Below are 17,004 nucleotides of genomic sequence, written 5' to 3'. Positions count from 1 at the left end.
AGACAATGCACTTTGATTTATTGCGCTATTTCTAATAGCAGCCGAGATATCACAAGATATATATTGGATCTTTCCCTGACCCTGACAGTCCGGCCCCATGAGACGGTGATTTTCTCGGCCCCTGGTGGTCCGAGGTCGATTCCGCTGCACAGATTCATGCGCCAGGGCCTCCTACAGACAATGCACTTTGATATATAGCTTTATCTGTAATAGTACACGAGATATCACCAGATATATATTGGATTTTTTCCTGGCCCTGACAATCCGGCCCCATGAGACGGTGATTTTCTCGGCCCCTGGTGGTCCGAGGTCGTTCCCGCTGCACAGTTTCATGCGCCAGGGCCTCCTGCAGACAATGCACTTTAATTTATTGCGCTATCTGTAATAGCACCCGAGATATCACCAGATATATATTGGATTTTTTCCTGGCCCTGACAATCCGGCCCCATGAGACGGTGATTTTCTCGGCCCCTGGTGGTCCGAGGTCGTTCCCGCTGCACAGATTCATGCGACAGGGCCTCCTGCAGACAATGCACTTTGGTTTATTGCGCTATCTCTAATAGCACCCGAGATATCACCAGATATATATTGGATTTTTCCCTGACCCTGAGTGTCCGGCCCAATGAGACGGTGGTTTTCTCGGCCCCTGGTGGTCCGAGGTCGTTCCCGCTGCACAGATTGATGCGCCAGGGCCTCCTATAGATAATTCACTTCGGTTTATTGCGCTATCTCTAATAGCACCCGAGATATCACCAGGTATATATTGGATTTTTCCCTGGCCCTGACAATCCGGCCCCATGAGACGGTGATTTTCTCGGCCCCTGGTGGTCCGAGGTCGTTCCCGCTGCACAGGATCATGCGCCAGGGCCTCCTGCAGACAATGCACTTTGATTTATTTCCCTATCTCTAATAGCACCCGAGATATCGCCAGATATATATTGGATTTTTCCCTGACCTTGACAGTCCGGCCCCATGAGACGGTGATTTTCTCGGCCCCTGGTGGTCCGTGGGCGTTCCCGCTGCACAGATTCATGCGCTAGGGCCGGCTGCAAATAATTCACTTTGGTTTATTGCACTATCTCTAATAGCACCCGAGGTATAACCAGATATATATTGGATTTTTCCCTGACCCTGACAGTCCGGCCCCATGAGACGGTTACTTTCTCGGCCCCTGGTGGTCCGAGGTCGTTCCCGCTGCACAGATTCATGGGCCAGGGCCTCCTACAGACAATGCACTTTGATTTATTGGGCTATCTGTAATAGCACCCGAGATATCACCAGATATATATTGGATTTTTCCCCGACCCTGACAGACCGGCCCCATGTGTCCGTGGTTTTCTCGTCCCCTGGTAGTCCGAGGTCGATCCCGCTGCACAGATTCATGCGCCAGGGCCTCCTATAGATAATTCACTTTGGTTTATTGCGCTATCTCTAATAGCACCCGAGATATCACCAGATATATATTGGATTTTCCCTTGACCCTGAGTCTCCGGCCCCATGAGACGGTGGTTTTCTCGGCCCCTAGTGGTCCGAGGTCGATCCCGCTGCACAGATTCATGCGCCAGGGCCTCCTACAGACAATGCACTTTGATTTATTGCGCTATCTATAATAGCACCCGAGATATAACCAGATATATATTGGATTTTTCCCTGACCCTGACAGTTCGGCCCCATGAGACGGTGATTTTCTCGGCCCCTGGTGGTCCGAGGTCGATCCCGCTGCACAGATTCATGCGCTAGGGCCTCCTGCAGACAATTCACTTTGATTTAATGCGCTATCTGTAATAGCACCCGAGATATCACCAGACTTATATTGGATTTTTCCCTGACCCTGACAGCCCGACCCCATGAGACGGTGGTTTTCTCGGCCCCTGGTGGTCCGAGGTCGGTCCCGCTGCACAGATTCATGCGCCAGGGCCTCCTGCAGACAATCCACTTTGATTTATTTCGCTATCTCTAATAGCACCCGAGATATCACCAGATATATATTGGATTTTTCCCTCACCCTGACAGTCCGGCCCCATGAGACGGTGATTTTCTCGGCCCCTGGTGGTCCGAGGTCGATCCCGCTGCACAAGTTCATGTGCCAGGGCCTCTTACAGACAATGCACTTTGATTTATTGCGCTATCTGTAATAGCACCCGAGATATCACCAGATATATATTGGATTTTTCCCTTACCCTGAGTTTCCGGCCCCATGAGACGGTGATTTTCTCGGCCCCTGGTGGTCCGAGGTCGATCCCGCTGCACAAATTCATGCGCCAAGGCTTCCCGCAGACAATTCACTTTGGTTTATTGCGCTAGCTGTAATAGCACCAGAGATATCACCAGATATATGCTGGATTTTTACATGACCTTGGGTGACGGATTTCGAATATCTGTAATTTTCTCGGCCCCTGGTGGTCCGAGGTCGATCCCGCTGCACAGATTCATGCGCCAGGGCCTCCTATAGATAATTCACTTTGGTTTATTGCGCTATCTCTAATAGCACCCGAGATATCACCAGATATATATTGGATCTTTCCCTGACCCTGACAGTCCGGCCCCATGAGACGGTGATTTTCTCGGCCCCTGGTGGTCCGAGGTCGATTCCGCTGCACAGATTCATGCGCCAGGGCCTCCTACAGACAATGCACTTTGATATATAGCTTTATCTGTAATAGTACACGAGATATCACCAGATATATATTGGATTTTTTCCTGGCCCTGACAATCCGGCCCCATGAGACGGTGATTTTCTCGGCCCCTGGTGGTCCGAGGTCGTTCCCGCTGCACAGATTCATGCGACAGGGCCTCCTGCAGACAATGCACTTTGGTTTATTGCGCTATCTCTAATAGCACCCGAGGTATCACCAGATATATATTGGATTTATCCCTGACCCTGAGTCTCCGACTCCATGAGACGGTGGTTTTCTCGGCCCCTGGTGGTTAGAGGTCCTTCCGCTGCACAGTTTCATGCGCCAGGGCCTCCTGCAGACAATGCACTTTAATTTATTGCGCTATCTGTAATAGCACCCGAGATATCACCAGATATATATTGGATTTTTTCCTGGCCCTGACAATCCGGCCCCATGAGACGGTGATTTTCTCGGCCCCTGGTGGTCCGAGGTCGTTCCCGCTGCACAGATTCATGCGACAGGGCCTCCTGCAGACAATGCACTTTGGTTTATTGCGCTATCTCTAATAGCACCCGAGATATCACGAGATATATATTGGATTTTTCCCTGACCCTGAGTGTCCGGCCCAATGAGACGGTGGTTTTCTCGGCCCCTGGTGGTCCGAGGTCGTTCCCGCTGCACAGATTGATGCGCCAGGGCCTCCTATAGATAATTCACTTCGGTTTATTGCGCTATCTCTAATAGCACCCGAGATATCACCAGATATATATTGGATTTTTCCCTGGCCCTGACAATCCGGCCCCATGAGACGGTGATTTTCTCGGCCCCTGGTGGTCCGAGGTCGTTCCCGCTGCACAGGATCATGCGCCAGGGCCTCCTGCAGACAATGCAATTTGATTTATTTCCCTATCTCTAATAGCACCCGAGATATCACCAGATATATATTGGATTTTTCCCTGACCTTGACAGTCCGGCCCCATGAGACGGTGATTTTCTCGGCCCCTGGTGGTACGAGGTCGTTCCCGCTGAACATATTCATGCGCCAGGGTCTCCTGCAGATAATTCACTTTGATTTATTGCGCCATCTCTAATAGCACCCGAGATATCACCAGATATATATTGGATTTTTCCCTGACCCTGACCGTCCGTCCCCATGAGACGGTGATTTTCTCGGCCCCTGGTGGTCCGCGGTCGATCCCGCTGCACAGATTCATGCGCCAGGGCATCCTACAGACAATGCACTTTGATTTATTGCGCTATCTGTAATAGCACCCGAGATATCACCAGATATATATTGAATTTTTCCCCGACCCTGAGTGCCCGGCCCCTTGTGTCGGTGGTTTTCTCGGCCCCTGGTGGTCCGAGGTCGATCCCGCTGCACAGATTCATGCGCCAGGGCCTCCTACAGACAATGCACTTTGATCTATTGCGCTATCTGCAATAGCACCCGAGATATCACCAGATATATATTGGATTTTTCCCTGACCCTGAGTGTCGGGCCCCATGTGTCGGTGGTTTTCTCGGCCCCTGGTGGTCCGAGGTCCTTGCCGCTGCACAGATTCGTGCGACAGGGCCTCCCGCAGACAATGCACTGTGATTTATCGAGGTATCTGCAATAGCACCCGAGATATCACCAGATATATAATGGATTTTTCCCTGACCCTGACAGTCCGGCCCCATGAGACGGTGGTTTTCTCGACCCCTGGTGGTCCTAGGTCGTTCCCTCTGCAGGGATTCATGAGCCAGGGCTTCCTGCAGACAATTCACTTTGGTTTATTGCGCTATCTGTAATAGAACCCGAGATATCACCAGATATATGCTGGATTTTTACATGACGTTGGGTGACGGATACCGAAGATCTGTAATTTTATCGGCCCCTGGTGGTCCGAGGTCGTTCCAGCTGCACAGATTCATGCGCCAGGGCCACCTACAGACAATGCACTTTGATTTATTGCGCTATCTCTAATAGCACCCGAAATATCACCAGATATATATTGGATTTTTCCCTGACCCTGAGTGTCCGGCCCCAAGTGTCGGTGATTTTCTCGGCCCCTGGTGGTCCGAGGTCGTTCCTGCTGCACAGATGCATGCGCCAGGGCCTCCAGCAGACAATGCACTATGGCTTATCGCGCTATCTGTAATATCACCCGAGATATCATCAGATGCATCCTGGATTTTTATATGACCTTGGGTGTCCGGCCCCATGTGTCGGTGGTTTTCTCGGCCCCTGGTGGTCCGAGGTCGTTCCCGCTGCACAGAATCATGCGCGAAGGCTTCCTGCTGACAATGCACTTTGAATTATCGCGCTATCTCTAATAGCACCCGAGATATCACCAGATATATAATGGATTTTTCCCTGACCCTGACAGTCCGGCTCCATGAGACGGTGGTTTTCTCGGCCCCTGGTGGTCCGAGGTCGTTTCCGCTGAACAGACTCATGCGCCAGGGCCTCCTACAGACAATGAACTTTGATTTATTGCGGTATCTGTAATAGCACCCGAGATATCACCAGATATATATTGGATTTTTCCCTGAACCTGAGTGTCCGGCCCCATGAGACGGTGGTTTTCTCGGCCCCTGGTGCTCCGAGGTCGTTCCCGCTGCACAGATGCATGCGCCAGGGCCTCCTGCAGATAATTCACTTCGGTTTATTGCGCTATCTCTAATAGCACCCGAGATATCACCAGATATATATTGGATTTTCCCCTGAGCCTGAGTGTCCGGCCCCATGAGACGGTGGTTTTCTCGGCCCCTGGTGGTCCGAGGTCGTTCCCTCTGCCCAGATTCATGTGCCAGGGCCTCCTGCAGATAATTCACATTGGTTTATTGCGCTAACTCTAATAGCACCCGAGATATCACCAGATATATATTGGATATTTCCCTGACCCTGACAGTCCGGCCCCATGAGACGGTGGTTTTCTCGGCCCCTGGAGGTCCGAGGTCGTTCCCGCTGCCCAGATTCATGCGCCAGGGCCTCCTACAGACAATGCACTTTGATTTATTGCGCTATCTCTAATTGCACCCGAGATATCACCAGATATATATTGGATTTTTCCTTGACCCTGACAGTCCGGCCCCATGTGTCGATGGTTTTCTCGGTCCCTCGTGGTCCGAGATCGATCCCGCTGCACGCATTCATGCGCCAGGGCCTCTTACAGACAATGCACTTTGATTTATTGCACTATCTGTAATAGCACCCGAGATATCACCAGATATATATTTTGGATTTTTCCCTGACCCTGAGTGTAAGGCCCCATGAGACGGTGGTTTTCTCGGCCCCTGGAGGTCCGAGGTCGTTCCCGCTGCCCAGATTCATGCGCCAGGGCCTCCTACAGACAATGCACTTTCATTTATTGCGCTATCTGTAATAGCACCCGAGATATCACCAGATATATATTGGATTTTTTCCAGACCCTGAGTATCCGGCCCCATGAGACGGTGGTTTTCTCGGCCCCTGGTGGTCGGAGGTCGTTCCCGCTGCCCAGATTCATGCGCCAGGGCCTCCTGCAGATAATTCACTTTAGTTTATTGCGCTATCTCTAATAGCACCCGAGACATCACCAGATATATATTGGATTTTTCCCTGACCCTGAGTGTCCGGCTCCATGAGACGGTGGTTTTCTCGGCCCCTGGTGGTCCGAGGTCGTTCCCGCTGAACAGACTCAGGCGCCTGGGCCTCCTACAGACAATGCACTTTGATGTATTGGGCTATCTGTTATAGCTCCCGACATATCACCAGATATATATTGGATTTTTCCCTGACCATGAGTGTCCGGCCCCATGGGACGGTGGTTTTCTCGGCCCCTGGTGGTCCGAGGTCGTTCCCGCTGCCCAGATTCATGTGCCAGGGCCTCCAGCAGATAATTCACATTGGTTTATTGCACTATCTCTAATAGCACCCGAGACATCACCAGATATATATTGGATTTTTCCCTGACCCTGAGTGTCCGGCTCCATGAGACGGTGGTTTTCTCGGCCCCTGGTGGTCCGAGGTCGTTCCCGCTGAACAGACTCATGCGCCTGGGCCTCCTACAGACAATGCACTTTGATGTATTGGGCTATCTGTAATAGCTCCTGAGATATCACCAGATATATATTGGATTTTTCCCTGACCCTGAGTGTCCGGCCCCATGAGACGGTGGTTTTCTCGGCCCCTGGTGGTCCGAGGTCGTTCCCGCTGCCCAGATTCATGTGCCAGGGCCTCCTGCAGATTATTCACATTGGTTTATTGCACTATCTCTAATAGCACCCGAGATATCAGCAGAAATATATTGGATTTTCCCCTGACCCTGAGTGTCCGGCCCCATGAGACTGTGGTTTTCTCGGCCCCTGGTGGTCCGAGGTCGTTCCCGCTGCACAGAATCATGCGCGAAGGCTTCCTGCTGACAATGCACTTTGATTTATCGCGCTATCTCTAATAGCACCCGAGATATCACCAGATATATAATGGATTTTTCCCTGACCCTGACAGTCCGGCTCCATGAGACGGTGGTTTTCTCGGCCCCTGGTGGTCCGAGGTCGTTCCCGCTGAACAGACTCATGCGCCAGGGCCTCCTACAGACAATGAACTTTGATTTATTGCGCTATCTGTAATAGCACCCGAGATATCACCAGATATATATTGGATTTTTCCCTGAACCTGAGTGTCCGGCCCCATGAGACGGTGATTTTCTCGGCCCCTGGTGCTCCGAGGTCGTTCCCGCTGCACAGATTCATGCGACAGGGCCTCCTGCAGATAATTGACTTTGGTTTACTGCGCTATCTCTAGTAGCACCCGAGATATCACCAGATATATATTGGATTTTCCCCTGACCCTGAGTGTCTGGCAACATGAGACTGTGGTTTTCTCGGCCCCTGGTGGTCCGAGGTCGTTCCCTCTGCACAGACTCATGCGCCAGGGCCTCCTACAGACAATGCACTTTGATTTATTGCGCTATCTCTTATTGCACCCGAGATATCACCAGATATATATTGGATTTTTCCTTGACCCTGACAGTCCGGCCCCATGTGTCGATGGTTTTCTCGGTCCCTCGTGGTCCGAGGTCGATCCCGCTGCACGCATTCATCCGCCAGGGCCTCCTACAGACAATGCACTTTGATTTATTGCACTATCTGTAATAGCACCCGAGCTATCACTAGATATATATTGGATTTTCCCCTGACCCTGAGTGTCCGGCCCCATGAGACGGTAGTTTTCTCGGCCCCTGGTGGTCCGAGATCGTTCCCGCTGCACAGATGCATGCGCCAGGGCCTCCTGCAGATAATTCACTTTGGTTTATTGCGCTATCTCTAATAGCACCCGAGATATCACCAGATATATATTGGATTTTCCCCTGAGCCTGAGAGTCCGGACCCATGTGACGGTAGGTTTATCGGCTCCTGGTGGTCCGAGGTCGTTTCCGCTGCACAGAATCATGCGCCAGGGCCTCCTACAGACAATGCACTTTGATGTATTGGGCTATCTGTAATAGCTCCCGAGATATCACCAGATATATATTGGATTTTTCCCTGACCCTGAGTGTCCGGCCCCATGAGACGGTGGTTTTCTCGGCCCCTGGTGGTCCGAGGTCGTTCCCGCTGCCCAGATTCATGTGCCAGGGCCTCCTGCAGATAATTCACTTTGGTTTATTGGGCTATCTGTAATAGCACCCGAGATATCACCAGATATATATTGGATTTTTTCCAGACCCTGAGTGTCCGGCCCCATGAGACGGTGGTTTTCTCGGCCCCTGGTGGTCGGAGGTCGTTCCCGCTTCCCAGATTCATGCGCCAGGGCCTCCTGCAGATAATTCACTTTAGTTTATTGCGCTATCTCTAATTGCACCCGAGATTTCACCAGATATATATTGGATTTTTCCCTGACCCTGAGTGTCCGGCTCCATGAGACGGTGGTTTTCTCGGCCCCTTTTGGTCCGAGGTCGTTCCCGCTGAACAGACTCATGCGCCTGGGCCTCGTACAGACAATGCACTTTGATGTATTGGGCTATCTGTAATAGCTCCCGAGATATCACTAGATATATATTGGATTTTTCCTTGACCCTGACAGTCCGGCCACATGTGTCGATGGTTTTCTCGGTCCCTCGTGGTCCGAGGTCGATCCCGCTGCACGCATTCATGCGCCAGGGACTCCTACAGACAATGCACTTTGATTTATTGCACTATCTGTAATAGCACCCGAGCTATCACTAGATATATATTGGATTCTCCCCTGACCCTGAGTGTCCGGCCCCATGAGACGGTAGTTTTCTCGGCCCCTGGTGGTCCGAGATCGTTCCCGCTGCACAGATGCAATCGCCAGGGCCTCCTGCAGATAATTCACTTTGGTTTATTGCGCTATCTCTAATAGCACCCGAGATATCACCAGATATATATTGGATTTTCCCCTGAGCCTGAGTGTCCGGCCCCATGTGACGGTAGTTTTATCGGCTCCTGGTGGTCCGAGGTCGTTTCCGCTTCATAGAATCATGCGCCGGGGCCTCCTGCAGATAATTCACTTTGGTTTATTGCACTATCTCTAATAGCACCCGAGATATCAGCAGATATATATTGGATTTTCCCCTGACCCTGAGTGTCCGGCCCCATGAGACTGTGGTTTTCTCGGCCCCTGGTGGTCCGAGGTCGCTCCCGCTGCACAGAATCATGCGCGAAGGCTTCCTGCTGACAATGCACTTTGATTTATCGCGCTATCTCTAATAGCACCCGAGATATCACCAGATATATAATGGATTTTTCCCTGACCCTGACAGTCCGGCTCCGTGAGTCGGTGGTTTTCTCGGCCCCTGGTGGTCCGAGGTCGTTCCCGCTGAACAGACTCATGCGCCAGGGCCTCCTACAGACAATGAACTTTCATTTATCGCGCTATCTCTAATAGCACCAGAGATATCACCAGATATATAATGGATTTTTCCCTGACCCTGAGTGTCCGGCCTCCTGAGACTGTGGTTTTCTCGGCCCCTGGTGGTCCGAGGTCGTTCCCGCTGCACAGATTCATGCGCCAGTGTCTCCTGCAGATAATTCACTTTGGTTTATAGCGCTATCTCTAATAGCACCCGAGATATCACGAGATATATATTGGATTTTTCCCTGACCCTGAGTGTCCGGCCCCATGAGACGGTGGTTTTCTCGACCCCTGGTGGTCCGAGGTCGTTCCCGCTGGACAGATGCATGCGCGAGGGCCTCCTGCAGATAATTCACTTTGGCTTATTGCGCTATCTCTAATAGGACCCGAGATATCACCAGATATATATTGGATTTTCCCCTGACCCTGAGTGTCCGGCCCCATGAGACGGTGGTTTTCTCGGCCCCTGGTGGTCCGAGGTCGTTCCCGCTGCACAGATTCATGCGCCAGGGCCTCCTGCAGATAATTCACTTTGGTTTATTGCTCTATCTCTAATAGCACCCGAGATAGCACCAGATATATATTGGATATTTCCCTGACCCTGACAGTCCGGCCCCATGAGACTGTGGTTTTCTCGGCCCCTGGTGGTCCGAGGTCGTTGCTGCTGCACGGACTCATGCGCCAGGGCCTCCTGCAGACAATGCACTTTGATTTATCGCGCTATCTCTAATAGCACCCGAGATATCACCAGATGTATATTTGATTTTTCCCTGACCCTGAGTGTTCGGTCCCATGAGAGGGTGGTTTTCTCGGACCCTGGTGGTCCGAGGTCGTTCGCGCTGCACAGATTCATGCACCAGGGCCTCCTGCAGATAATTCACTTTGGTTTATTGCGCTATCTCTACTAGCACCCGAGATATCACCAGATATATATTGGATTTTTCCCTGACCCTGACAGTCTGGCCCCATGAGACGGTGATTTTCTCGGTCTCTGGTGGTCCGAGGACGTTGCCGCTGCTCAGATTCATGCGCCAGGGCCTCCCGCAGACAATGCACTTTGATTTATTGCGCTATCTCTAATAGCACTCGAGATATCACCAGATATATATTGGATTCTTCCCTGACCATGACAGTCCGGCCCCATGAGACGGTGATTTTCTCGGCCCCTGGTGTTCCAAGGTCGTTCCCGCTGCACAGATTCATGCGCCAGGGCATCCTACAGACAATGCACTTTGGTTTATCGCGCTAACTCTAATAGCACCCGAGATATCACCAGATATATATTGGATTTTCCCCTGAACCTGAGTGTCCGGCCCCATGAGACTGTAGTTTTCTCGGCCGCTGGTGGTCCGAAGTCGTTCCCGCTGCACAGATTCATGCGTCAGGGCCTCCTACAGACAATGCACTTTGATTTATTGCGCTATCTGTAATAGCACCCGAGATATCACCAGATATATGCTGGATTTTTACATGACCTTGGGTGACGGATACGGAAAATCTGTAATTTTCATGGCCCTTGGTGGTCCGAGGTCGTTGCTGCTGCACAGATTCATGCGGCAGGGCCTCCTGCAGACAATGCACTTTGATTTATCGCGCTATCTGTAATAGAACCCGAGATATCACCAGATATATATTGGATTTTTCCCTGACCCTGAGTGCCCGGCCCCATGTGTCGGTGGTTTTCTCGGCCCCTGGTGGTCCGAGGTCGTTCCCGCTGCACAGATTCATGCGCCAGGGCCTCCTACAGACAATGCATTTTGATTTATCGCGCTATCTGTAATAGCACCCGAGATATCACCAGATATATATTGGATTTTTCCCGGACCCTGAGTGTCCGGCCCCATGAGACGGTGGTTTTCTCGGCCCCTGATGGTCCGAGGTCGTTCCCGCAGCCCAGATTCATGCACCAGGGCCTCCTGCAGATAATTCACTTTGGTTTATTGCGCTATCTCGAATAGCACCCGAGATATCACCAGATATATATTGGATTTTCCCCTGACCCTGAGTGTCCGGCCCCACGAGACGGTGGTTTTCTCGGCCCCCTGGTGATCCGAGGTCGTTCCCGCTGCACAGATGCATGCGCCAGGGCCACCTGCAGATAATTCACTTTGGTTTATTGCGCTATCTGTAATAGCACCCGAGATATCACCAGATATATATTGGATTTTTCCCTGACCCTGAGTGTCCGGCCCAATGAGACTGTGGTTTTCTCGGCCCCTGGTGGTCCGAGGTCGTTCCCGCTGCACAGATTCATGCGCCAGGGCCTCCTGCAGATAATTCACTTTGGTTTATTGCGCTATCTCTAATAGCACCCGTGATATCACCAGATATATATTGGTTTTTTCCCCGACCCTGAGTGTGCAGCCCCATGAGACGGTGGTTTTCGCGGCCACTGTTGGTCCGAGGTCGTTCCCGCTGCACAGATTTATGCGACAGGGCCTCCTACAGACAATGCACTTTGATTTATTGCGCTATCTGTAATAGCACCGGAGATATCACCAGATATATATTGGATTTTTCCCTGACCCTGAGTGCCCGGCCCCATGTGTCGGTGGTTTTCTCGGCCCCTGGTGGTCCGAGGTCGTTCCTGCTGCACAGATTCATGCGCAAGGACCTCCTACGGACAATGCACTTTGATTTATTGCGCTATCTCTAATAGCACCCGAGATATCACCAGATGTATATTTGATTTTTCCCTGACCCTGAGTGTTCGGCCCCATGAGACGGTGGTTTTCTCGGCCCCTGGTTTTCCGAGGTCGTTCCCGCTGCACAGATTCATGCGCCAGGGCCGCCTGCAGATAATTCACTTTGGATTATTGCGCTATCTCTATTAGCACCCGAGATATCACCAGATATATGCTGGATGTTTACATGACCTTGGGTGACGGATACCGAAAATCTGTAATTTTCTTGGCCCCTGGTGGTCCGAGGTCGTTGCTGCTGCACGGACTCATGCGCCAGGGCCTCCTGCAGACAATGCACTTTGATTTATCGCGCTATCTGTAATAGAACCCGAGATATCACCAGATATATATTGGATTTTCCCCTGACCCTGAGTGTCCGGCCGCATGAGACGGTGGTTTTCTCGGCCCCTGGTGGTCCGAGGTCGTTCCTGCTGCACAGATTCATGCGCAAGGACCTCCTACGGACAATGCACTTTGATTTATTGCGCTATCTGTAATAGAACCCGAGATATCACCAGATATATATTGGTTTTTTCCCCGACCCTGAGTGCGGGGCCCCATGAGACGGTGGTTTTCGCGGCCACTGTTGGTCCGAGGTCGTTCCCGCTGCACAGATTTATGCGCCAGGGCCTCCTACAGACAATGCACTTTGATCTATTACGCTATCTGTAATAGCACCGGACATATCACCAGATATATATTGGATTTTCCCCTGACCCTGAGTGTCCGACCCCATGAGCAGGTGGTTTTCTCGGCCCCTGGTGGTCCGAGGTCCTCCCCGCTGCACAGATTCATGAGCCAGGGCCTCCTGCAGATAATGCATTTTGATTTATTGCGCTATCTGTAATAGCACCCGAGATATCACCAGATATATATTGGATTTTTCCCTGACCCTGAGTGTCCGGCCCCATGAGACGGTGGTTTTCTCGGCCCCTGGTGGTCCGAGGTCGTTCCCGCTGCACAGATTCATGCGCCAGGGCCGCCTGCAGATAATTCACTTTGGTTTAATGCGCCATCTCTAATAGCACCAGAGATATCCCCAGATATATATCGGATTTTTCCCTGACCCTGAGTGTCCGGCCCCATGAGGCGGTGGTTTTCTCGGCACCTGGTTGTCCGAGGTCGATCTCGCTGCACAGATTCATGCGCTAGGGCCTCCTGCAGGCAATGCACTTTGATATATCGCGCTATCTGTAATAGCTCCCGAGATATCACCAGATACATATTGGTTTTATCCCCGACCCTGAGTGTCCGGCCCCATGAGACAGTGGTTTTCGCGGCCCCTGGTGGTCCGAGGTCGTTCCCGCTGCACAGATGCATGCGCCAGGGCCTCCTGCAGATAATGCACTTTGAATTATTGCGCTATCTGTAATAGCACCCGAGATATCACCAGATATATGCTGGATTTTTACATGACCTTGGGTGACGGATACCGAAAATCTGTAATTTTCTTGGGCCCTGGTGGTCCGAGGTCGTTGCTGCTGCACGGACTCATGCGCCAGGGCCTCCTGCAGACAATGCACTTTGATTTATCGCGCTATCTGTAATAGAACCCGAGATATCACCAGATATATATTGGATTTTTCCCTGACCCTGAGTGCCCGGCCCCATGTGTCGGTGGTTTTTCGGCCCCTGGTGGTCCGAGGTCGATCTCGCTGCACAGATTCAGGCGCTAGGGACTCATGCAGACAATGCACTTTGATATATCGCGCTATCTGTAATAGCACCGGAGATATCACCAGATATATATTGGTTTTTTCCCCGACCCTGAGTGTGCGTCCCCATGAGACGGTGGTTTTCTCGGCCCCTGGTGGTCCGAGGTCGTTCCTGCTGCACAGATTCATGCGCAAGGACCTCCTACGGACAATGCACTTTGATTTATTGCGCTATCTCTAATAGCACCCGAGATATCACCGGATGTATATTTGATTTTTCCCTGACCCTGAGTGTCCGGCCCCATGAGACGGAGGTTTACATGGCCCCTGGTGGTCCGAGGTCGTTCCCGCTGCACACATGCATGCGCCAGGGCCTCCTGCAGATAATTCACATTGGTTTATTGCGCTATCTATAATAGCGCCCGAGATATCACCGGATATATATTGGATTTTCCCCTGACCCTGAGTGTCCGGCCCCATGAGACGGTGGTTTTCTCGGACCCTGGTGGTCCGAGGTCGTTCCTGCTTCACAGATTCATGCGCCAGGGCTTCCTGCAGACAATGCACTTTGATTTATCACGCTATCTGTAATAGAACCCGAGACATCACCAGATATATGCTGGATTTTTACATGACCTTGGGTGACGAATTCCGAATATCAGTAATTTTCTCGGCCCGTGGTGGTCCGAGGTCGTTCCTGCTTCACAGATTCATGCGCCAGGGCCTCCCGCAGACAATGCACTTTGATTTATTGCGCTCTCTCTAATAGCACCCGAGATATCACCAGATATATATTGGATTTTCCCCTGACCCTGAGTGTCCGGCCCCATGAGGCGGTGGTTTTCTCGGCCCCTGGTTGTCCGAGGTCGATCTCGCTGCACAGATTCATGCGCTAGGGCCTCCTGCAGGCAATATACTTTGATATATCGCGCTATCTGTAATAGCTCCCAAGATATCACCAGATACATATTGGTTTTATCCCCGACCCTGAGTGTCCGGCCCCATGAGACAGTGGTTTTCGCGGCCCCTGGTGGTCCGAGGTCGTTCCCGCTGCACAGAAGCATGCGCCAGGGCCTCCTGCAGATAAAGCACTTTGAATTATTGCGCTATCTGTAATAGCACCCGAGATATCACCAGATATATGCTGGATTTTTACATGACCTTGGGTGACGGATACCGAAAATCTGTAATTTTCTTGGGCCCTGGTGGTCCGAGGTCGTTGCTGCTGCACGGACTCATGCGCCAGGGCCTCCTGCAGACAATGCACTTTGATTTATCGCGCTATCTGTAATAGAACCCGAGATATCACCAGATATATATTGGATTTTTCCCTGACCCTGAGTGCCCGGCCCCATGTGTCGGTGGTTTTTCGGCCCCTGGTGGTCCGAGGTCGATCTCGCTGCACAGATTCAGGCGCTAGGGACTCCTGCAGACAATGCACTTTGATATATCGCGCTATCTGTAATAGCACCGGAGATATCACCAGATATATATTGGTTTTTTCCCCGACCCTGAGTGTGCGTCCCCATGAGACGGTGGTTTTCTCGGCCCCTGGTGGTCCGAGGTCGTTCCTGCTGCACAGATTCATGCGCAAGGACCTCCTACGGACAATGCACTTTGATTTATTGCGCTATCTCTAATAGCACCCGAGATATCACCGGATGTATATTTGATTTTTCCCTGACCCTGAGTGTCCGGCCCCATGAGACGGTGGTTTTCTCGGCCCCTGGTGGACCGAGGTCGTTCCCGCTGTACAGATTCGTGCGCCAGGGCCGCCTGCAGATAATTCACTTTGGTTTATTGCGCTATCTCTATTAGCAGCCGAGATATCACCAGATATATGCTGGATTTTTACATGACCTTGGGTGACGGATACCGAAAATCTGTAATTTTCTTGGCCCCTGGTGGTCCGAGGTCGTTGCTGCTGCACGGACTCATGCGCCAGGGCCTCCTGCAGACAATGCACTTTGATTTATCGCGCTATCTGTAATAGAACCCGAGATATCACCAGATATATATTTGATTTTTCCCTGACCCTGAGTGTTCGGCCCCATGAGACGGTGGTTTTCTCGGCCCCTGGTGGTCCGATGTCGTTCCCGCTGCACAGATGCATGCGCCAGGGCCTCCTGCAGATAATTCACTTTGGTTTATTGCGCTATGTCTAATAGCACCCGAGATGTCACCAGATATATATTGGATTTTTCCCTGACCTTGAGTGTCGGGCCCCATGAGACGGAGGTTTTCTTGGCCCCTGGTGGCCCGAGGTCGTTCCCGCTGCACACATGCATGCACCAGGGCCTCCTGCAGATAATTCACTTTGGTTTATTGCGCTATCTATAATAGCACCCGAGATATCACCAGATATATATAGGATTTTTCCCTGACCTTGTGAGTCCGGCCCCATGAGACGGAGGTTTTCTTGGCCCCTGGTAGCCCGAGGTCGTTCCCGCTGCACACATGCATGCGCCAGGGCCTCCTGCAGATAATTCACTTTGGTTTATTGCGCTATCTATAATAGCACCCGAGATATCACCAGATATATATTGGATTTTTCCCTGACCCTGAGTGTCCGGCCCCATGAGACGGTGGTTTTCTCGGCCCCTGGTGGCCCGAGGTCGATCCCGCTACACAGATTCATGCGCCAGGGCCTCCTGCAGATAATTCACTTTGGTTTATTGCGCTATCTCTAATAGCACCCGAGATATCACCATATATATATTTGATTTTCCTCTGACCCTGAGTCTCCGGCCCCATGAGACTGTGGTTTTCTCGGCACCTGGTGTCCGAGGTCGTTCCCGCTGCCCAGATACATACGCCAGGGCCTCCTACAGACAATGCACTTTGATTTATTGCGCTATCTCAACTAGCACCCGAGATATCACCAGATATATATTGGATTTTTCCCTGACCCTGGCAGTCCGGCCCCATGAGACGGTGATTTTCTCGGCCCCTGGTTGTCCGAGGTCGTTCCCGCTGAACAGATTCATGCGCCAGGGCTTCCTGCAGACAATGCACTTTGATTTATCGCGCTATCTGTAATAGAACCAGAGATATCACCATATATATGCTGGATTCTTACATGACCTTGGGTGACGAATTCCGAATATCTGTAATTTTCTCGGCCCCTGGTGGTCCGAGGTCGTTCCTGCTTCACAGATTCATGCGCCAGGGCCTCCTACAGACAATGCACTTTGATTTATTGCGCTATC

This window comes from Nomia melanderi, unplaced genomic scaffold (genome assembly GCF_051020985.1).
Source record: "Nomia melanderi isolate GNS246 unplaced genomic scaffold, iyNomMela1 scaffold0045, whole genome shotgun sequence".
NCBI classification, from domain to species: domain Eukaryota; kingdom Metazoa; phylum Arthropoda; class Insecta; order Hymenoptera; family Halictidae; genus Nomia; species Nomia melanderi.
The sequence above is the reverse complement of the archived record's forward strand: the minus strand, read 5'-3'. Positions refer to the sequence as shown.